Consider the following 23,073-nt stretch of genomic DNA (forward strand, 5'->3'; position numbering starts at 1 on the left):
TGCTTCTACCTCCTTTTGAGGAAGAGAATTCCAAAGACTAACGACCCTCTGAGAGAAAACCTTTCTCCTCATCTCTGTCCTAAATGGGCAACCCCTTATTATTAAACAGTGATCCCTAGTTCTAGATTCTCACACAAGGAGAAACATCCTTTCCACATCCATCCTGTCAAGACCCCTCAGGATCTTATATGTTTCAATCAAATTGCTCTTACTCATCTAAGTTCCAACAAATACAAGCCTAGCCTGTCCAATCTTTCCTCACAAGACAGCCCGCCCATTCCAGGTATTAGTCTAATAAACCTTCTCTGCACTGCTTCCAATGCATTTACATCCTTCCTTAAATAAGGAGACCAATACTGTACACAGTACTCCAGATGTGGTCTCACCAATGCCCTGTATTGCAGAAGCATAACCTCCCTCCTTTTGTATTTAATTCCCCTCGCGATAAACGATAACATTCTGTTAGCTTTCCTAATTACGTGCTGTACCTGCATACTAACCTTTAGCGATTCATACACTAGGACACCCAGATCCCTCTGCGTCTCAGAGCTCTGCAATCTCTCACCATTTAGATAATATGCTTCTTTTTTATTCTTCCTGCCAAAGTGGACAATTTCACATTTTCCCACATTATACTCCATTTGCCAGATCTTTACCCACTCACTTAACCTATCTATATCCCTTATGTCCTCTTCACAACTTATTTTCCTACCTATCTTTGTGTCATCAGAAAATTTAGCAACCATACCTTCGGTCCCTTCATCTAAGTCATTTATATAAATTGTAAAAAGTTGAAGCCCCAGCACAGATCCCTGTGGCACACCACTCATTACGTCTATCTCAGCCTTGAATATATTTAATGACCCAGCCTCCACTGGTCGCTGGGGAAGAGAATTCCAAACATTAGCGAACCTCTGAGTGAAGAAATTCCTCCTCATCTCCACCTTAAATGGGAGACCCCTTAATTTGAAGCTGTGCCCCCTAGTTCTAGATTCCCCCACGAAGGGAAACATCCTCTCAGCATCTACCCTGTCAAGCCCCTTCAGAATCTTACACATTTCAATAAGATCACCTCTCAATCTTCTAACCTCCAAAAAATATAGGCCCAACTTGCTCAACCGTTCCTCATAAGACAACCCCTTCACCCCAGGAATCAAACTAGTAAACCTTCTCTGAACTGCTTCCAATATAGGTATATCCCTCCTTAAATAAGGAGACCAAAACTGTACACAGTACTCTAGATGCAGTCTCATAGAGTCATAGAGTCATATCTATGCCTCTCATAATTTTATATACCTCTATCATGTCCCCTCTCAGCCTCCGTCGCTCCAGGGAAAACAGACCAGCCTATCTAATCTCTTTATAACTCAAGCCCTCCAAACCAGGCAACATCCTTGTGAATCTTTTCTGCACCCTCTCTAGCTTAATCACATCTTTCCTGTAGTGCGGCGACCAGAACTGCACACAGTACTCCAAATGCAGCCTAACCAACGTTATGTACAACTGTAACATGACGTCCCAACTTTTGTACTCAATGCCTCAGCCGATGAAGGCAAGCATGCCAAACGCCTTCTTCACCACCCTATCTACCTGTGTTGCCACTTTCAGGGAACGATGTACTTGCACCCCAAGCTCTCTCTGCTCAACAACACTCCCCAGGGCCCTGCCATTCACTGTATATGTCCTGCCCTGGTTTAACTTCCCAAAATGCATCACTTCACACTTGTCTGTGTTAAATTCCATTTGCCAATCCCTTGCCCACTTTCCCAGTTGATCTATATCCTGTTGTAACCTTAGATAACCTTCTTCACTGTCCACTATACCACCAATTTTGGTGTCATCTGCAAACTTACTAATCATGCCCCCTACATTCACATCCAAGTCATTAATATATATGCCAAACAGCAGATGGTCCAGCACCGATCCCTGCGGCACACCACTGGTCACCGGCCTCCAATCTGAAAAACAACCCTCCGTTATCCCACCCTCTGCCTCCTATCACCAAGCCAATTTTGTATCCAATTGACTAGCTCACCCTGGATCCCATGTGTTTGAACCTTCCGGACCAGCCTACTATGTGGGACCTTGTCAAAGGCCTTGCTAAAGTCCATGTAGACAACGTCCACCGCCCTGCCTTTGTCAATCCTCTTGGTCACCTCCTCAAAAAACTCAATCAAATTCGTGAGACTATTCCTAATCAGACCTTGCCTTTCCAAATGCATATAAATCCTGTCTCTCAGAATCCCTTCCAATAACTTTCCCATCACTGATGTAAGGCTTACGGCCAGTAGTTCCCTGGCTTATCCCTGCTGCCCTTCTTAAACAAAGGCACAACATTATCTATCCACCAGTCTTCCGGTACCTCACCCGTGGCTAACGATGATACAAAAATCTCTGCCAGGGCCCAGAAATCTCCTCCCTTGCTTCCCATAGCATCCTAGGATACACCTGGTCAGGCCCCGGGGATTTATCCACCTTAATGCGCATCAAAACCTCCAACACCTCCTCCTTTGTAATGTTGATATGCTCCAAGATATCGCTGTTCCCTCCCTTGAACTCACTAGCTTCCATGACCTTCTCCACGGTAAATACAGACGAGAAATATTCATTTAAGACCTCGCCCATTTCCCGTGGCTCCACACATAGATTACCATACTGATCCTTAAGGGGACCTACTCTCTCCCTAGCTACCCTTTTACTCTTAATATACTTATAGAATCTTTTAGGATTCTCCTTTATCTTATCTGCCAGGGAAATCTCATGGCCCCTTTTCGCCGACCTAATTTCCTTCTTAAGTGTACTCCTACATCCCCTATACTCCTCGAGGGACTCGCTCGATCCCAGCTGCCTATACCTGACATATGCCTCCTTCTTTGTCCTGACCAGACCAGTCTCACCAATGCCCTGTACATTTATAGAAAGACTTCCCTACTTTTATACACCACCTCCCTTGCAATAAAGGCCAACACTCTATTTGCCTTCCTAATTACTTGCTGTACCTGAATGCTGACTTTTTGTGATTCATGTACCAAGACACCCAGGTCCCTCTGTACCACAGCATTCTGCAGTCTCTCTCCATTTAAATAATATTCTGCTTTTCTATTCTTCGTGCCAAAGTGGGCAATTTCACATTTTCCCACATTATGCTCCATCTGCCACCTTTTTGCCCATTCACTCAACCTATCCCTTTGCAGACACTTTGTATCTTCTCACAACTTGCTTTCCTACCTATCTTTGTATCGTCAGCAAATTTGGCTGCAGTGCACTCAGTCCCTTCATCCAAGTCAATAATATAGATTGTAAATAGTTGAGGCCCCAGCACTGATCCCTGTGGCACACCACTAGTTACAGTTTGCCATCCTGAAAATGACCCATTTATCCCGATTCTCTGTTTCCTGTTAGTTAACCAATCCTCTATCCATGCTAATATATTACCCCCAACAGCATGAGCTCTTATCTTGTGTAGTAACCTTTTATGTGGCACTTTACCAAATCCCTTTTGGAAATCCAAATACATTGCATCTACTTGTTCCCCTTTATCCACCTGATTGATACATTCTCAAAGAACTCTAATAAATTTGTCAAACATGATTTCCCTTTTACAAAACCACGTTGACTCTGCATTTCCAGATGTCCTGCTACTACTTCTTTAATAATGTATTCTAGCGTTTTCTCAATGACAGTCATTAGGCTAACTGGCCTATAGTTTCCTGCTTTCTGTCTCCCTCCTTTCTTGAACAGAGGTGTTCCATTTGAGGTTTACCAATCTGCTGGGACCTTTCCAGAATCTAGGGAATTTTGGGAGATTATAACCAATACATCCACTATCTCTGCAGCCACTTCCTTTAAGACCCTTGGATGCAGGCCATCAGATCCAGGGGACTTGTCAGCCTTTAGTCCCATGGATACAAAATACTTGTTTAAAGCCTCTGCCATTTCCTATTTTCCGATTATTAATTCCCCAGTCTCACCATCTAAGGGCCCAATGCTCACTTTAGCGAATCTTTCCCTTTTTATATTTTTGTAGAAGCTTTTATTTCTGTTTTTATATTTTTTGCTGGTTTTCTCTCATACTTCAAATTCTCACTCTTTATTTTTTTTTAGTCATCCTTTGCTGGTTTCGAAAATGTTCCCAATCTTCTGGCCTACCGCTAATCTTCACAGCATTGTACACCTTTTCTTTCAATTTGATACCATACTTAAATTCCTTAGTTAGTCACGGATTGTGCATCCTCCTCATAGAGTCTTTCTTCCCCAATATTTCCTTAAATGTCTGCCACTGTTTCTCTACTGTCTTACCTTTTAACCTATTTTCCCAGTCCACTTTAGCCAAATCTGTCTTCATACCCTTGTAATTGCCTTTATTTAAGTTTAAGACACTAATTATGGATCTGCATTTCTCACCTGTAAACTGAATGTGAAATTCTATCATGTTATGATCATTCTTTCCTAGAGGATCCTTTACCATGAGGTCTTTAATTAATCCTGTCTCATTACACATTACCAGGTCCAAGATAGCCTGGTTCCTGGTAGGTACTACGATGTATTGTTCTAAGAAACTGTCCCAAATATACTCTATGATCTCATCCTCCAGGCTACCTTTGCCAATTTGATTTGTCAAATCGATGTGAAGATTAAATTCTTACAAGCCCCCATTATTTCTTGATTTATACTCTGTCCTACTTTGTAGCTACTGTTAGGGGCCTATAAACTACTCCCACCAGTGACTTCTTTCCTTTGTTATTTCTTATCTTCACCCAAATTGACTCAACATCTTGATTTTCTGAACCAAGATCATTTCTCACTACTGTACTGATCTCATCCTTTATTAACAGTGTTACCCCACCTCCTCTTCCCTGTCCTTCCAAAATGTCAAATATCCCTGAATATTCAGGTCCCAGCCTTGGTCACTTTGCAACCATGTCTCTGTAATGGCTATCATATACTTATTTATTTCTATTTGTGCCATAAATTCATCTATCTTATTACGAATGAGGTGTGCATTCAGATAAAGAGTCTTTAATTCTGTCTTCTTACCATTTTTCCCTATGCTGACTTTATTTGCTGGTGCACTCTTATGTTTGTACACTCTGTCCCATTGTGTCACTCTGGTTCTCATAACCCGTATCATTACCTTTACATTGTCCTTTCCTCTTTAACTTTCCAAATCTCCCTTTATGCGAAGCCTTCCCCCAACTATTTAGTTTAAAGCCCTCTCTATCACCCTAGTTACTCAATTCGTCAGAACACTGGTCCCAGCACAGTTCAGGTGAAGGTTTTCCCAACAGTACAGCTCCCTCTTTCCCCAATACTTGTGCCAGTGCCCCATAGAGTGATACAGTACTGAAACAGGCCCTTCAGCCCACCGAGTCTGTGCTGACTAACAAACACCCAATTATACTAATCCTACATTAATCCCCATATTCCCTACCACATCCCCACCATTCTCCTACCACCTACCTACACAAGGGCAATTTACAATGGCCAATTTACCTATCAACCTGCAAGTCTTTGGCTATGGGAAGAAACCAGAGCACCCAGCAGAAACCCACACAGTCACAGGGAGAACTTGCAAACTCCACACAGGCAATACCCAGAACTGAAACCGGGTCGCTGGAGCTGTGAGGCTGTGGTGCTAACCACTGTGCCACGCCATGAATTGAAACCCATTTCTCCCACACCAATCTTTGAGCCACACATTCACCTCTCTGATCTTATTTACCCTACGCCAATTTTCTCATGGCTCAGGTAGTAATCCGGAGATTAGATTAGAGATACAGCATTGAAACAGGCCCTTCGGCCCACCGAGTCTGTGCTGAACATCAACCACACATTTATACTAATCCTACAATAATCCCATATTCCTACCAAACATCCCCACCTGTCCCTATATTTCCCTACCACCTACCTATACTAGTGACAATTTATAATGGCCAATTTACCTATCAACCTGCAAGTCTTTTGGCTTGTGGGAGGAAACCGGAGCACCCGGAGAAAACCCACGCAGACACAGGGAGAACTTGCAAACTCCACACAGGCAGTACCCGGAATCGAACCCGGGTCCCTGGAGCTGTGAGGCTGCGGTGCTAACCACTGCGCCACTGTGCCGCCCTTTATTACCTTTGTGGTCCTGTTTTTTAATCTAGCCCCTAGCTGCTCATACTCTCTTAGCAGAACCTCTTTCTTAGTCCTACCTATGACCTTGGTACCCACATGGACTAAGACAACTGGATCCTTTCCCTCCCACTCCAAATTCCTCTCCATCCCCGAGGAGATGTCCTTAACCTTGGCACCAGGCAGACAACACAGCCTTCAGGACTCACGATCTCAGCTGCAGAGAACAGTATCTATCCCCCCAAGTATACTGTCTCCTACCACTGCTGCATTCCTTTTTACTCCCCCCACTTGAATGGCTCCCTGCACCACAGTACTGTGGTCAGTTTGCTCATCCTCCCTACAGTTCCTCCTCTCGTCCACACCAGCTACAAGAACCCATTGGGCAATTACAAAGGCTGAGGCTCCTCCATTGCTACCTTCTGGATCCCCACACCTGCCTCTCTTGCAGACACAACATCCTGTCCCTGACCATAGACCAAATCAGAAGTACCTAGCCTAAGGGGTACTCACACACACTCACACACACTCTTTACTCGAGCAAAGTTTCTGAAATTTGTTCTTGAAAAAGCTGTAGTCTATTGGCACGTCTGTCAAGTTGATGCTCCTTAAAACCAATCTCTTTGACCAAGCTTTTGATCACCAGTCCTAATATCTCTTCATGTTAGTGTCAAATTTTATTTGATAATCGCTCCTGTGAAGCACCATGCAATGTTTTATTATGTTAAAGGCTCTACACAAATGCAAGTTGTTGTTATTCTGTCAACCATTCTGAAGGCCTCAACTCTGTCAACCACCTAATATTGATCAAGGACAATGCAGTACATTGTTCATCAGAGTCTATGGGCTGAATTTTGTGCCCACTGCAGGGCTCCCAGTGCCTGGCCAAAAAGGCGGGGGGGGGGGGGGGAATCTCGCCTCAGTCAGCTGAAGCCCCCCCCCCTCTCCACCCCCACCACCCCCGGAGAAGTTCTACAGCACCCGGCCAATTAACAGCCTAGTGCTGGGATCCCCATCCCTTTAAAGACAGGGAACCCGCCTCCAAGAGCTGCCAGTTGGGAGCAGTGGCCACAGCTGGTACTGCAAGAGGCCTTGGTCCTAGGCCCAGCGCTGGAGCCTGGATCCAAAGTGAGTGAGTTGGGGTTGCTGGAGCCAGACCGGCAGGCCCCAGAAAAAGGGTGGTGGGGGAGGGTGGGCCTTTAGTGCAGGGGGAGGGGGGTGTTCAGGTTGGTGCAGGTTTTCCTGGCAGAGGCCCTCCATGGGCCACAGATTGTCCACAGAGGAGGGCATCCCTCCCCCCCACCCCTCACCAAGCCTGTAGGGAGGTTGTCTTGTTTTACTGGGTGACCCCCCCCCCTGCGTGGCAGAGGCATGCCCACCCCTTCCATGCTTGTTAAATCCCAGCAGCGTTAGGAAGAGGCCTTTAAATTGCTGATAATAGGCCACTTCAGGGCCTCAATTAGTCTCTGGGCAGGAAGGCTGTCTTCGGCGCATCCCCTCCCCGACAAAGTTGCATTGCGATGGGAGGTGACGAGCCCCCAACCCCCACCCCCACTTCCTGTCGCAATTCTATGCCCCCCCCCCCGCCCTCCGGCCTCTGAACTCATCTCAGGGGGACCCATAAAATTCAGCCCTACCTATTTTAAGCATCTAAAACGTAGAATCTGCTTTAAATCAACAAGGATGTTGAGATAGCGATCTCAATCACAAAGAACAGTTCTGCCGGGTGATATACCTTTCTGTATTAAACCATAAGATGGCAGTCTGTGTTCACTGATGAATTCCTGAATATTCATGATCTCTCTTTCTACTGGCTCATGTAGAGCAACAACTTTAATTTCATATCCAGGTGGTTAGCCAGATAATTACATCAGCTGTAGCGGAGTGTATTGCTGTGATGCCTCCTTCATATTTGTGAATCAGGTATTAAGTCATTATATGTTCCGTGGTCTGTTTTGGATGACCACAGTCGCACACTGGAGAGCTTTTGATGTTCCATTTGCACATCCAATATGATGACATAAGTGAACAAATAGAGTCGAAACTCGCTTTTAAAAGACTCGCAAACATCACAGGAAAATGCAAAAAAACCTACAAATCTAAAATATTGGAAGAACTTTGATTTATATAGCGCCGTCTCAATCTCAGCACGCCCCAAAGCGCTTTGCAGCCAATGAAGTACGCAGCAGTTAATTTGTGCACAGCAAGCTCCCACAAAGAGGAATGTGACAATGACCAGATACTTTCTTTTATTGTGATGGTGGTTGAGGGATAAATATTGACCAGGACATTGGGGAAAAACTCCCCTGCCGTTCTTCGAACTAGTGCCATGGGATCTGTTCACATCCAGAGATAGTGCCTTGGGCACTTCCAACAGTGCTGCACTCCCTCAGCTCTACACATGAGTAGTAGCCTGGATTTTGTGCTCAAGTCCTGGAGTGGGTTTTAAACCATCAGCCTTTTGGCTCAGGAGGTGAGAGTGCTCCCCACTGAGCAACAGCTGGCACAGCAGGTGAGGAAGCATTTGTGGAGAGGATTAGTATCAAAATGGGAGTCAAGGGAGCATGGATAAAGCAACTAGTTTATTATTCACCAGCACTGCTACAACATCGGAAAATCTATCTCAGTGCTGCTTGTCAGAGCTCGCAAATTAACAGCCATGTTTTGCTGTGTTATGTCAAAAACAACACATCAGAAAAAGTTTCTTTGGGATGTCCTAAGGTTATGAAATGCACTATATAAACACAAGCCTTTCTTTCTAATTCTTTCTTTTGGGCCTCCTTATCTCGAGAGACAATGGATACGCGCCTGGAGGTGGTCAGTGGTTTGTGAAGCAGCGCCTGGAGTGGCTATAAAGGCCAATTCTGGAGTGACAGGCTCTTCCACAGGTGCTGCAGAGAAATTTGTTTGTTGGGGCTGTTGCACAGTTGGCTCTCCCCTTGCGCCTCTGTCTTTTTTCCTGCCAACTACTAAGTCTCTTCGACTCGCCACAATTTAGCCCTGTCTTTATGGCTGCCCGCCAGCTCTGGCGAATGCTGGCAACTGACTCCCACGACTTGTGATCAATGTCACACGATTTCATGTCGCGTTTGCAGACGTCTTTATAACGGAGACATGGACGGCCGGTGGGTCTGATACCAGTGGCGAGCTCGCTGTACAATGTGTCTTTGGGGATCCTGCCATCTTCCATGCGGCTCTTTCTAAACAGCACAGCTTTCCTGTATTAATTTGCATTCACCTTTGCTTTTGAGTTCCCAGAACACACTTCCTCCTTTGCTGTCAGCCTTGGAGTAGAATACACTTTCTAATAAATGCCAGGTTATTTATTATTTTTCCATCTCAACTAACTGAAGTCAGATTCCTGCAGTAAAGCCTGTCTTCCATTATGTAAAGTGAAATGGCAAAACTCCAATTCATTTTAAATCAAGCCTTTGATTCCAACATCTCAATTAAACCTCAGATCTCCTTACAATGGATTTACACCACGGACCACTTTTAGTAAACCCCACCCCGACACTCTAGATTTTTACAGTGACTGATTTTGTTTCAAGCAATCACACACGTGCAGTTCTTTTAAGTCCGCAGCTTTGTAAAGGGAGCTGGAAATTTAGTCATAGCTGGGGTAGCTCCATATCGGCCTACATTGGGGAGCTGACAACAAAACAAAGCATGGTTGAGTGCACTGAAAGCAAGCAGATCATTCCTTACATTGCAAATTAAGACAAAACAATTGTCAGAAAAATTGCACGTCTTTTTCAAAGGGCCTACAAAAGACAGAATGGATTGAATGATTCACGAGAATGGTTCCAGGGATGAGGAAGTTCAGTTATGAAGATAGATTGGAGAAGTTAGGATTGTTTTCCTTGGAGAAGAGAAGGCTGAGAGGTGATTTGATAGAGGTATTCAAAATCATGAGGGGCCTGGACAGAGTAGATAGAGAGAAATTGTTCCCACTCATGAAAGGATCGAGAACGAGAAGGAACGGATTTAAAGTGATTGTTAAAAGAAGCAAAAGTGACATGAGGAACAACTTTTTCACTCATCGAGTGGTTAAGGTCTGGAATGCACTGCCTGAGAACGTGGCGGAGGCAGGTTCAATTGAAGCATTTAAAAGGGAATTAGGCAGTTATCTTAAAAGGAAGAATGTGCAGGTTATGGGAAGAAGGCAGGGGAATGGAACTGAGTGAATTGCTCATTTGGAGAGCCGGTGCAGACACAATGGACCAAATGGCCTCCTGCTGCACTGTAATAATTCTGTGATTCTGCGCAGTAGGATTCTATAGCTCTATGAAATACTTATCCCAATACCAGGGCGTTACAAAGCACTTTACAGCAAAAGAATTACTTTTTGGAGTGCAGTCGCTGCTGTAATATAGAAAATGCAGCAGCCAAGTTGTGCACAGCAAGCTCCCACGCAAGACAATAACATAAATGACCCGTTAATCTGTTTTAAATGGTGTTGGTTTGAGAGTTACATGTTGGCCAGGATACCAAGGGGGTGCAATTGATCTTTGGATGGTAAACACTAACCAGACAAAGATGCATCAGCAAACTGTTTTACATTCTACTGGCTATTCTTTATCACTGAGCAAGCCTGGTGTTTCCAATAATGATTGATCCTGTGTGTGTCATTTTCTGTTTCTGTTTCAGATTTCTGGTAGTCCCAGTTTCATTATCATGTTCAAGTCATCTGTGTAATTTTTGCAGCTGGACTTAATGAACTGCACATCTGTAACCTCTGCAGTACGGGAATGCAGTATCTAACGCACTGAAATTGCAATTCAATATCGTTAAATTGCATTTATACATAGTAAAACATTGCAAGGTGCTTCATAGTAATGTTAATCAGAGAAAAAAAAATGACACCAAGGCCACATAAGGAGATATGCAGACAGGTGACCAAAAACTTGGTCAAAGATGTAGGTTTTAAGGAGTGTCTTAAAGGAGGAGAGCAAGACAGAGAGGTGGAGAGGTTTAGGGAGGGAATTCCAGAGCTTAACGCCCAGGCAGCTAAAGGCACAAACACCAATGGTGGAGCGATTAAAATAGAGGATGCTCAAGAGGCCAGAATTGGAGAAGTGCAGATATCTCAGGGGGTTGGAGGACTGGAAAAGGTTACAGAGATAGGGAGACATTGCTGGACTGGGAGCCAATGTAGGTCAGCGAGGAAAGGGGTGATGGGTGAACAGGATTTGGTGCGAGTTTGGATACAGGTAGCAGAGTTTGGATGAGCTCAAGTTTATGTAGCAAGAAACATGGGTAACAGCCAGGAGTGCATTGAAGACCAGGAGAACTTCCCTTTTGTTAATTTTTGTGCCTTTTCCCTGTCTCCACACAGCATCAGGGACAGCCAAAGCTCAGTGGGTAGCACTTTTACCCCCTGAGTCAGAGGTTGTGGGTGCAAGCTGTACTCCAAAGGCTTCAGGACAAAAATCTATGCTGACACTCTTGTGCAGTACTGAGGGTGTGCTGCACTTTTGGACATGCATTTGAACATATGAATTAGGAGCAGGAGTAGGCCACTCAGCCCCTCGAGCCTGCTTCGCCATCAACAAGATCATGGCTGATCTGATTGTAACCTTAGCTTCACATTCCCGCCTACCCCCGATAACCTTCCATCCCTTTGTTTATCAAGAATCTATCTACCTCTGCCTTAAAAATATTCAAAGACTCTGCTTCCACTGCCTTTTGAGGAAGAGAGTTCCAAAGACTCACCACACTCTGAAAGAAAAATTTTTTCCTCATCTCTGTCTTAAATGGACGACCCCTTATTTTTAAACAGTGACCCCTAGTTCTAGATTCTCCCACAAGGGGAAACATCCTTTCCACACCCACCCTGTCAAGACCCCTCAGGATCTTATATGTTTCAATCAAGTCGCCTCTTACTCTTCTAAACCCCAGTGGGTTTAGTCTAGCCTGTCCAACCTTTCCTCATAAGACAACCTGCCCATTCCAGGTATTAGTCTATAAACCTTCTCTGAACTGCTACATCCTTTTAGATAAGAAGTTAAACCAAGGCCCTTTCTGCTGTCAGGTGAATGTAGAAGATCCCAGGGTACTATTTTGAAGAAGAAGGGTTTGCTCTGTTGACCTGGCCAGTATTTATTCTTCAATCAACATCACTAAAACAGATAATCATATTGCTGATTGTGAGAGCCTTGCTGTGTGCAAATTAGCTGCCATGTTTCCCAAATTACAAACCTAAAGTTCCAAAAGTAGAAACTCAAAATAGTGCAGGTACTGGAAATCTGGAAAAAAAACAGAAAATGCTGTTGAGAGAGAAACAGAGTTAACATTTCAGGCTGATAACCTCCCATCAGAATGCTCCACAGAGGCTCCCTGACCTGCTCAGTTTTTCCAGCATTTTCCTGTTTTTATCTGACACTTCAAAAAAGTATTTCATTGGCTGTAAAGCAGTTTGAGATGATCTGAGGTCATGAAAGGCTCAGTAAAAAACACAAGACTCTCTTTTCCTCTTCTTACAAACCAAAAGTCTCCCCCAATGGGTGTCAGATAATCAATTTGACAGGCTGTGCAGTAAAGTGTGAATTAATTAACCTGCCATATCCAATCAGTTTACTCGCACCTTTTAATGAGACCAAAAACTAAGCAAAGTTGTGGCTGTTCTTTACCCTCAAATTTAAATTTCCCATTTACATTTTACGCCCTTTAAAAATAATGAGCAGATCTTGTTAAAGACTTTTTCTTTCATAATGCTTTAAGTAATAAAAGGTCAAGACCAGTGTTGAGAAGTGTTTTTGCACATGTTATCCCACCATTGCTCAGTGCCTAATCGCCATCCTTTGTGTCTCCTGCATGGCTAATTAAGCTCTGTTATAACGAGATAAAAGATTCGTCTCAGCAGCAGAACTTCTTCCCTCAGTCAAAAGAGCTTTTAAAAGAGCAAGATAAGGAATGGGAGGAGACGGGATGAGCAAGCGAGAGTTTAAAATAAGATCCTGACAGATTAAAATCGGACCTGCAGCAAGAAACAATTGTATGCAAAGAGAATTAGATTGATCCTCTATTGAGTGTGGTTGCTTAATATCTACATGGAGAGATGGTGAAGAATGTAAGCAGTTTAAAAAAACGTTTGAGGCGATTTAGATAATCTTTTTCTTCAACAAAAACTATAAGGAGGCATTATCATTGTCATCAAATGACAGAACGAGCCAAAATGCCCCCTGAGAGTGGCCCAAAGTCGGAACATAGGAACACGAGGAGGCCATTCAGCCCCTCGAGCCTGTTCCTTCATTCAATGAAATCATGGATGATCTGTACCTTAGCTCCATCAACCCTCCTTGGCTGCATATCCTTTACTACCCTTATCTAGCAAAAATTTATTGATGTCTGAATTAAAATGATTAATTGAGTCCCAGCATCTGCTGCTTTTTGTGGGAGAGAGTGTGATATAATCTAGGTATAATAGGCTTAATTAGGTAGAATTTAGATATAGTTAATATATTATACCTTTTAGAATTAGAGATTGAATAAATGGTCAGTTTTTAAAACTCACTGACATTCTCCTTTAAGAAGGTAGAGTTAAACTTTTCAAGGTCTTTCAAGGTCCCTGTTACAATAGAATGTGAACCAGAAACACCTTTTAAGTTGCGAAATCCATTTCAGTGTTTCTGTTGCCAGGGAATTGGAGGATAAACACACATTGAAATATCCTGTGACATCAGTAAAAGGTAGCCATAAATTTAATTAATTTATGGTGTTAGTAAATGTAGGCAGTTTGACCCACAAAGAGGGTTCAACCTACCATAAAACACAATTATAGATAATAAAATAATAAATTAGAAAAGTGCTTTAAAAACAGATGTCAAGTAAAGCCAATTATAAACATTTTGACCAGATAAATGCTACAAGTTCAAGAGCAGTGGAATTCCAGCAAAACATTAAGTGGAGATGTTAGTTAATGATACTACCAAATATGGGTTTTTAAAGCAGGAAAAACACACACAGAAAGGTAACACCTATATGCTAAAAGGTCAGATGATACCATAGAAACAGTATAAAGATGAGGGTACCTGAAGCAAAAATTAGAAGTGTTGAATTCTTCATCACCCTATGGCATTCTCGGGGAATTTAAGGTAAAAGTTTGCTTTAAATTTTGATGGATATTCTAAGATATTTTGCTGTAACATTAACAGGGTTAAACTTTTGGATTCTGCGTTAGAAATAAGATTATGTGTTACATCTCTCAGTAATATTTGATATTATGCTATACCTATCAACTTAAAAGTGTATTGCATGTTAAATTCTTTAACAAATATATAGAAGTTAATAAATTGTCTCATGTAGCATTCTGTATACAACTACAAAAACTCCCTCTCTGTGTCTCTTTAAGTGGAGAGATGCTTATTGAAGAGAGTTTCCCAGACCCTTATAATATCTGGGATATTTATGACTTAGCCATAATTATTTTTGAAAAATAGGCCATTCGAAAGATGGTAATATTCTCTGTTAGTTTTCTTTCTTTGAGGGAACACTAGTTCAATTCTTTGGACCCAAATAAGTGTCGATAGGAATTTGTCTAGTTTGAACTTAATTAAAGGAGATTCAGAGGGATGTACGCCTGATTTGGTTTAGTCCCTATAAGGGGTTAAAGTCATAAATCACTTCAAGAGTTCCATACTTCAACCATATGCCTGCCTACTGTTTTTTTCATGTTGTGCTTTTGGCTAGGGCTGTTCATTATTTTGTCATTAACACTCTGTCTGCACTAATGCTTTGTCTTTCACCATACCATTTGCACACTCTCTTTGCCTTTGCCCCATGACCTCCTTGTCAGTTAATTTCTTCTTCCCTCTGCCCTATCGCACACCTTCCCTTTTGTTTTCTTACTACCACCCCACCCCCCACCCCTACTTTATTTGCTTAAAACCTATTACATTTCTAAACTTTGCCAGTTCTGATGAAAGGTCACCGACCTGAAACGTTAACTCTGCTTCTCTCTCCACAGATGCTGCCAGACCTGCTGAGTATTTCCAGCATTTTCTGTTTTCATTACAGATTTCCAGCATCTGCAGTATTTTGCTTTTATCCTAGTTTATGTAATCTCTCCTCATAATTTAACCCTTGGAGTCCTGATAACACTCTAGTGAATCTGTACTGCACTCATTCCAAGGACAATATATCCCTTCTAAGGTGCGGTGCCCAGTAGAATATATGTTGGGTCAAAATCCCCACCAACTCACCCACTAACAGTACATTGGGTGTACCTACACCACATGGACTACAGTGGTTCAAGAAGGCAGCTCACCACCACCTTCTCGAGGGCAATCAGAGATGGGTAATGTAGTATAGGAATGTAAAGGATTAATACCGAAATCAGTGAGAGACCACGCCCACTGTACAGGCGATGATGTAATAGTCACATGAGCTACGCTTGAGAAGAAAAAGGCATAGCAGCACGAAGGATGCTAGCTTAGATGGCTTTTGCAGGGAGTGTATATAGTAACAGAAAATAGTAACAAGTTGTTAGTTAACCTTTCCTAGAGTCTAAGACTTTCTCTAGACTGAATACAACGCGACTAATATAAACCCAACAAACCCAACAAGAAAAAAATGTTGGCCTTGCCAGCGACACTCACATCCCAAGAATGAATAAAAAAACACAGTAACCCAGATGTAGTCTAACCAGAGTTTTGCATAAGCTTTGCATAACAAATAAAACAAACACAAACAAAGGAAATTTATAACTTCAGTAATATTATTCCCACTATCCAACATGTCCTCCAGTCTCTCCTTTGCGAAAGGCATAAAGCATAACAGTGGGCACAGCCTGCTCCTTCTCCAGGGTTACTCAAGCACAGACAAGAACTGCGGAAGAGAGAAAGGCAGAGAGAAAGGCAGGGAGAGTAATCATTCCCCACCACGGGCTCCGTCAACCTGGATCTGTGAATGGCCACTATGGCCAGGCCCAGGAGGAGACCTATGGGTAGTCCTCCCAATTGCCCACCTCCCCTCCACACCAGCAGTCAATGATCAGGAGTGTGGTACTGAAGTGGAGCTGGAAGGTCTTCGATTGGCTCAGGTTGGGATCTTTATTATTGGTGTCAGCTGTGGCTGTGTGGGTAGACCCTTCGCTGCTGGGTCAAAAGCTCGGGAAATCAGGTCCCAATCCAGACACCTGAGTCCATAAGCTAAGCCGAGACCACAGCGCAGTACTGAGGGAGTGCGGCAATGTCAGAGGGTACTGACCCTCTGACAGTGCAGCACTCCCTCACTACAGACCCTCCAACAGTGCAGCGCTCCTCAGTACTGACCCTCCGACAGTGCAGCACTCCCTCAGTACTGCACTGTGGTCTCGGCTTAGATCATGGGCTCAGGTGTCTGGAGTGGGACCTGTTCCCCAACCTTTTGACCCAGCAGCGAAGGGTCTACCTACTCAGCCACAGCTGACACCAATAATAAAGATCCCAACCTGAGCCAATCGAAGACCTTTCGGCTCCACTTCAGTACCACACTCCTGATCATTGACTGCTGGTGTGGGAGAGGAGGCGGGCAGGGGTAACTGTCAGAGAGGCAGTACTGAGGCAGCACTGCACTGTCAGAGGGTCCGTACTGAGGGAGTGCTGCACTGTCGGAGGGTCAGTAACTGAGGGAGTGCTGCACTGTCAGAGGTGCAGTACTGAGGAAGCGCTCCACTGTCAGAGGGGCAGTACTGAGGCAGCACTGCACTGTCAGAGGGTCCGTACTGAGGGAGTACTGCACTGTCGGAGGGTCAGTACTGAGGGAGTACTGCACTGTCGGAGGGTCAGTACTGAGGGAGCGCTGCACAGTTGGAGGGTCTGTTCTCTCTTACAGATGAAGGAGAAAGGGGTAGGAGGATATGCTGATAGGGTGTGAGGAGTTCATATGAAGCACAAACTCAATGGGCTGAATGGCCTGTTTCTGTGCTGTACATTAAAACAAAAGGTCATAAGTTCCACCACGATTAATGTCAGCATCACAATCTACAAGCTGCTTCTATATGGAATGAATATAGTTGGTGTGGTGATGAAGTCAATTATTCGAACACACAAAACCTATCAGACTGCCTTTGATGCAATGTGTTGTTTATATATACCATGCAGAGCTAATGAACAATGCATGATCAGGTAGTGGAAGCATTTATGAAACATTATGGATTCTGTTGATAAAGTAACTCAAGGGTTTGCATTTGTATAGCGCCTTTCACAACCTCAGGACATCCCGAAGCACTTTACAGCCAAGGAAGGGCTTTTGAAGTGTAGTCACTGTTGTAATGTAGGAAACACAGCAGTGAATTGACACGGTGATTAGTGTAATGTCACTGGGCTAGTAATCCAGAGATTCAGGATCTGGCAACTTGGTTTGAAATCCCACCACAGCAGCTGGTGGGATTTAAATTCAATTAATTAATAAAAAAAATATACAATTGAGAGCTTGTGTTACTGATGGTACCATGAAACTATCATTTTTTTTGGTTGTAAAAACCCTTCTAGTTCATTCATGTCCTTTAGGGAAGGAAACCTGCTGTCTTTAACAGGTCTGGCCTACATGTAGTTCCAGATCTACGTCAATGTGGTTGATTCTTAACTGTCCTCTGAGATGGCTTAACAAGCCATTCAAGTTGTAAAGGACAATTGGGGATGGACAACAAATGCTGGCCTTGCCAGCAACACCCACATCCCATGTAAGAATAAAAAACATAGCAATTCCCACAAATGGCAATGGATAGATCATTGTTTTAGTGGCGCTGACTGAGGGATAAACATTGGCCAGGAGACCAGAGATAAATCCCCTACTCTTCTTCAAAATAGTGCCATGGAATTTTTTTTACATCCACCTGCAGACGAGACCCCAGTATCTCATATGAAAGACAACAGCTCTGACAGGAGGGCACTCCCTCAGTACTGCACTGGGAGTGTCAGCCTAGATTGTAGTGTTCATGAACTCCCAACCTGCTTACTACAAGGGGAGATTGCCACCCACTGAGCCCTTGTGATATGAAAACTGGCGGAACACTAATTTATGAATTAGGTCTGTCCCCAAAGTGTCTGCACTGGGAATTGAGGTTCCATTTGGAAAAGGAAGTATCGTAACTGCCAGGAATATTCCTTCACACATCTGCAACTTTAAATGGTGAGTTCCGAAACACTTCCACTGAGGGATGCACCAGGTGGGAGGAGCTTAATTTCAGCAGAGAACAGACCTGGTTTCCCTGCAGCAAATAGTAACCCCCTCAGACAGCTCACCAATATTTCAAATGTTAGAATCTTTCACTGTCAGTGATCAGGAATGTTATTGTCACAAAGGAAGACTTACATTTCTATAGTGCCTTTCACAACCTCAGGGTTTTACAGCCAATGAAGTACTTGTGAAGAGTAGTCAATAGAACCATAGAAAAATTATGGCACAGAAGGAGGCCATTCAGCCCATTGTGTCTGCGCACCCAGAAAAACTAGCCACCCAATCTAATCCCACCTTCCAGCACCTGGTCCATAGTCCTGCAGGTTACAGCACTTCAGGTGCATGTCCAGGTACCTTTTAAATAAGTTGAGGGATTCTACCTCCACCACCATTCCTGGCAATGCTGCAATGTATTTAATTTACAGTCAATTTACACACAGCAAGCTCCCACAAACAGTTATGTGATGATGACCAAATAATCTTTTTAGTGATGTTGATTGAGGCATGAGTATTGGCCAAGAGAGCTCCCCTGCTTTTCATCGACAAAGTGCCCCGGGATCTTTGAGATCCACCTGAGAGAGGAGATGGGGCCTTGGTTTAACATCTCATCCGAAAGATGGCACCTCTGACAGTGCAGCACTCCCTCAGAATTGCATTGGGCGTTTCACTGTAGAAATGGGATCCTTCTGGGGTTGAGTGTTTGTTTAGCATCAACAGCCAAGCCCAATGGAGAAAAGAGACTTTCTTCACAACCAATCAGATTATCTGGTCATTCATGCATTTTGCGTTCGGTGGGATCTTGCTGTGTGCAAACTGGCTGCCATGTTTGCCTACAGGACAATAGTGTGTGCAACTTCAAAGGGAATTCATTGGTTGTAAAGTACTTTGGGACGTCCTGAGAACTTTACACAGATGCTGCCAGACCTGCTGAGTGGTTCCAGCATTTCTTGTTTTTATTTCAGATTTCCAGCATCTGCAGTATTTTGCTTTTATTATCTGAGAACTTTACACGTCACCATTTAAATGCAAGTTCTTTTGCTCAAGTTATTTTGTTAATGTTACTCCTCCCGACTCCTGAAATGTTCCAGCTGACCATCAGGGTCTGTTGAATCATTGACCTATCAATAAAGGATATTTCTATTTGATAATTCCAAATGTCTGACAATGGAATACTGTTAATTTCCAAGAGGTCAGCTCCTCTCTAATAACTTGTCAGGAGTGTGATGGAATACTCTCCACTTTCCTGGATGGGTGCAGCTTCAACAACACTCAAGAAACTCAACACCATTCAGGACAAAGCAGCCCGCTAGATTGGCACCCCGTCCACAAACATCCACTCCCTCCACCACTGACGCACAGTGGCAGCAGTGTGTACCATCTACAAGATGCACTGCAGCAACACACCAAGGCTCCTTCAACAGTACCTTCCAAACCCGTGACCTCTGCCTCTAAGAAGGACAAGGGCAGCAGATGCATGGGAGCACCACCACCTGCAAGTTCCCCTCCAAACCCACACCAACCTGACTTGGAACTATATTGCCGTTCCTTCACTGTTGCGGGGTCAAAATCCTGGAACTCCCTCCCTAACAGCACTGTGGGTGTACCTGCCCCACATGGACTGCAGTGGTTCAAGAAGGCAGCTCACCACCACCTTCTCAAGGGCAATTAGGGATGGGCAATAAATGCCGATCTTGCCTGCGATGCCCACATCCTGAGAATGAATTAAAAATTATCATCTTTCTTTAATTAAGCCATTTAAAACGATGAATTCTATGGAAATAAAAATTGAAAAAGATGTAAATTGGGCTGCCCGTTATCACCATTCTAATGTGCTCACAATTCATTGCCTGCAGTAAATTCACACACTGAATTGTCACACAATATATTAATTTGCACACATGGGGATGGATTTTGTTCTCACCCAGGTGTTAGAGTTCATGGCAGGGGGACCTGAAGATGCCTCCGGGGGAGGGTCACCATGCACCTCGATGCTGGGGGGGGCCCAGCCTGATAGTAATAGTGGCGGCAAGGCCTCGTGGGGGCCACCACACACTCCTCCCCCCCGCCGCTCGGCGACGGGACCCCCATTTGCATGTTTAAATAAATTAAAATTAATGTATAAATGATACCTGCACTGCTGCCTGATGTTCCGCCGCATTCTGTGACCCGGTGGCCGGCACTCCCATGGCTTCGGATCCCCGTCCGCGGAAATGAGGCATCACACTGGTGGGGAGGGGGGAGGAGGTAAGTTTCCCAGTGTGGGAGGGGAGGCGGGAGTGGGGTCAAAGTAACATCATTGGTGTAGGGGATGGTGGGAAGGGTTGGGGTTTAAAGTTTATGCAGTTTGTGGGGGGAGAGGTCAGATGGACGAGGTAAGTGTTTTGGGGGGAGAGGCAAATATTTAATTTAATTGTTATTGACGGGAGTGGGAGAGGGGCAGAAGAAACGTCTTTATCTGTTTTTATTTACTTTATCTTTAAATATTTAAATTTCCCAGTAGGCCTGACTGCCCTTTAAAAATGGGGTCAGCGCCTCCGCACAGGCAGGACATTGCCAAGGACGGACAGCCCGCCCTCTCCATGTTATTGGGGTGGGGCCCACCCCGGCTATGTAAATGAGCCACCGCATGGAAGGTTCCGGCGGCTCCGTGGCATGCGGCCAGCACGGGCAGGCTGCCGTTTTTTTCGCCCACTGCTGACATCGGCGGCAGGAACATAGCATCTAATGTACACACAGTACAATACCTGCCTTGCACACAGTAGCAAATAAAGGGGAGTCCTTGCTAATGATCAACTAGGCAGCTCCACTCCAGCTAACAAACTGAAGAAAATATCTGAGCAGTGTGACACAGTGCTAGGCAGATTTCTGTTCTGTCCTTTGAAGATCTGTCTGAACTAACAGCGTGAGCAAGAGGCATTATCACATTACACTGTTTAAATGAGAGCTCTGAGCCCACAGCTGGACTTGCGAGGGGTCACTGCACATGCCCTCATTACTTAAGCTAACTAAAGAGCTATTAGAAAGGCCTGCTGACAGTCTAATCTAAAGGGAATGACATCTGATCCTATATATGCAGAGAAAGATGCAAGGCCATAGTGAGCCAAAACTCCCAGTGCTGCTTTGGCAGAGGAGAGCTGTAAAAACACGGTGGGAATGGACAAGTGTTTAAATCATCAGGCGAAACAAAGAGGCTGATTGAATATTCAACTCCTCACTTAGACAATAAGATAAACAGCACATGCTGAAAATCTGAGGTAAAAGTAAAAGTGACTGGAAATTCACAGCAAGATCTGAAAGGGAAATCTGTTTAATGAGCAGAAATTTCCTCCTATTATATATTGGGAAATCAGAAGCCGTTGATTTTGGTCCCCGCTCCAAACTCTGTTCCCTAGCCACGACTCCATCCCTCTCCCTGGCGACAGTCTGAGATTAAGCCAGTCTGTTCGCAAGCTTGGTGTCACATTTGATCTGGGATGAGCTTCCAACCTCATTTTCCTGCCATCACTAAGACTGCCTACTTCCACCTCCGTAACATCACCCAACTTTGCCTCTGTCTCAGCTCATCTGTTACTGAAACCCTCAATCATGCCTTTGTTACCTCTAGACTTGACTATTCCAACACACTCCTGGCTGGTCTCCCACATCTACTCTCCATAAACTTGAGGTCATCCCAAACTTTGCTGCCCGTGTCTTAAATTGCATCAAGTCCCATTCACCAATTACCCCTGTGCTCACTGACCTACATTGGCTCCCAGTCAAGCAACGTCTTGACTTTAAAGTTCTCATTGTTGTTTTCAAATCCCTCCGTGGCCTCTTCCCTCCCTATCTCTGTAATCTCCTCCAGCCCCATAACCCTCCGAGATATCTGTGCTCCTCTAATTCTGGCCTCTTGAGCATCCTTGATTTTAATCGCTCCACCATTGGTGGCCGTACCTTCAGTTGCCTAGGCCCCAAGTTCTGGAATTCCCTCTCTACACCTCTCCGCCTCTCCACCTCACTTCCCTCCTTTAAGACACTCCTTAAAACCTACCTCTTTGTCCAAGCTTTTAGTCACCTGACCTAATATCTCCTTATGTGGCTCAGTGTCGTACTTTGTTTCATAGTGGTCCTGTGAAGTGCCTTGGGGCATTTTATTACGTTAAAGGCGCTATATAAATATAAGTTGTTGTTGTTAATGCTTTAAGGTGCAGCTCATGAGGAAATCATATCATAAGCAGCACAAAATGTGACCCAAGGAATTTGTGAGGGTTCTTTGAGATTGGTCTTCACAAGGCAGCACGAAACAGGCCCGTAACAAAACAGAATTGAAGTCGATGGAATGAAAATTGGGTTCGGTTTAAAACTCACTGTGCTACCAGTGACAAAGACCATTTTCACCTTGGTAATGCTTTAGCACTGTGCCTTTAATTAGTGATGCTGGTGATTAGGCGACATGGGATCTCTGGACTTTTTGATTCAATCCAAAGTAGTGAACTTTTTTGACTTTCATTGCACAGTTAATTTTTATCCTTGGTATAAAATCTAAGCCATAGCTTTCATTGGCCCCTAGTGAATGAGGCAGAATAAGTGGGCCCGACACAGATCTTCACTGCTTAATGAATGTGTGGGAACTATGTTATTGAGGAGACATGGGCCAGTGCAAGCTGATACTAATTATCTTTTAACTATAGCTGGCTTTTAACTTATAGAATTGCTGTGACTGAGATTCTATATTCATTGTGTGGGTGTATGTCTGTATCTCTGTATATGTACATGGACGTACTCCAGCATCACTCAGGCTAAATCTTCAAGACAAAT

This window comes from Heterodontus francisci, chromosome 23 (assembly GCF_036365525.1).
Source record: "Heterodontus francisci isolate sHetFra1 chromosome 23, sHetFra1.hap1, whole genome shotgun sequence".
Taxonomy (NCBI): domain Eukaryota; kingdom Metazoa; phylum Chordata; class Chondrichthyes; order Heterodontiformes; family Heterodontidae; genus Heterodontus; species Heterodontus francisci.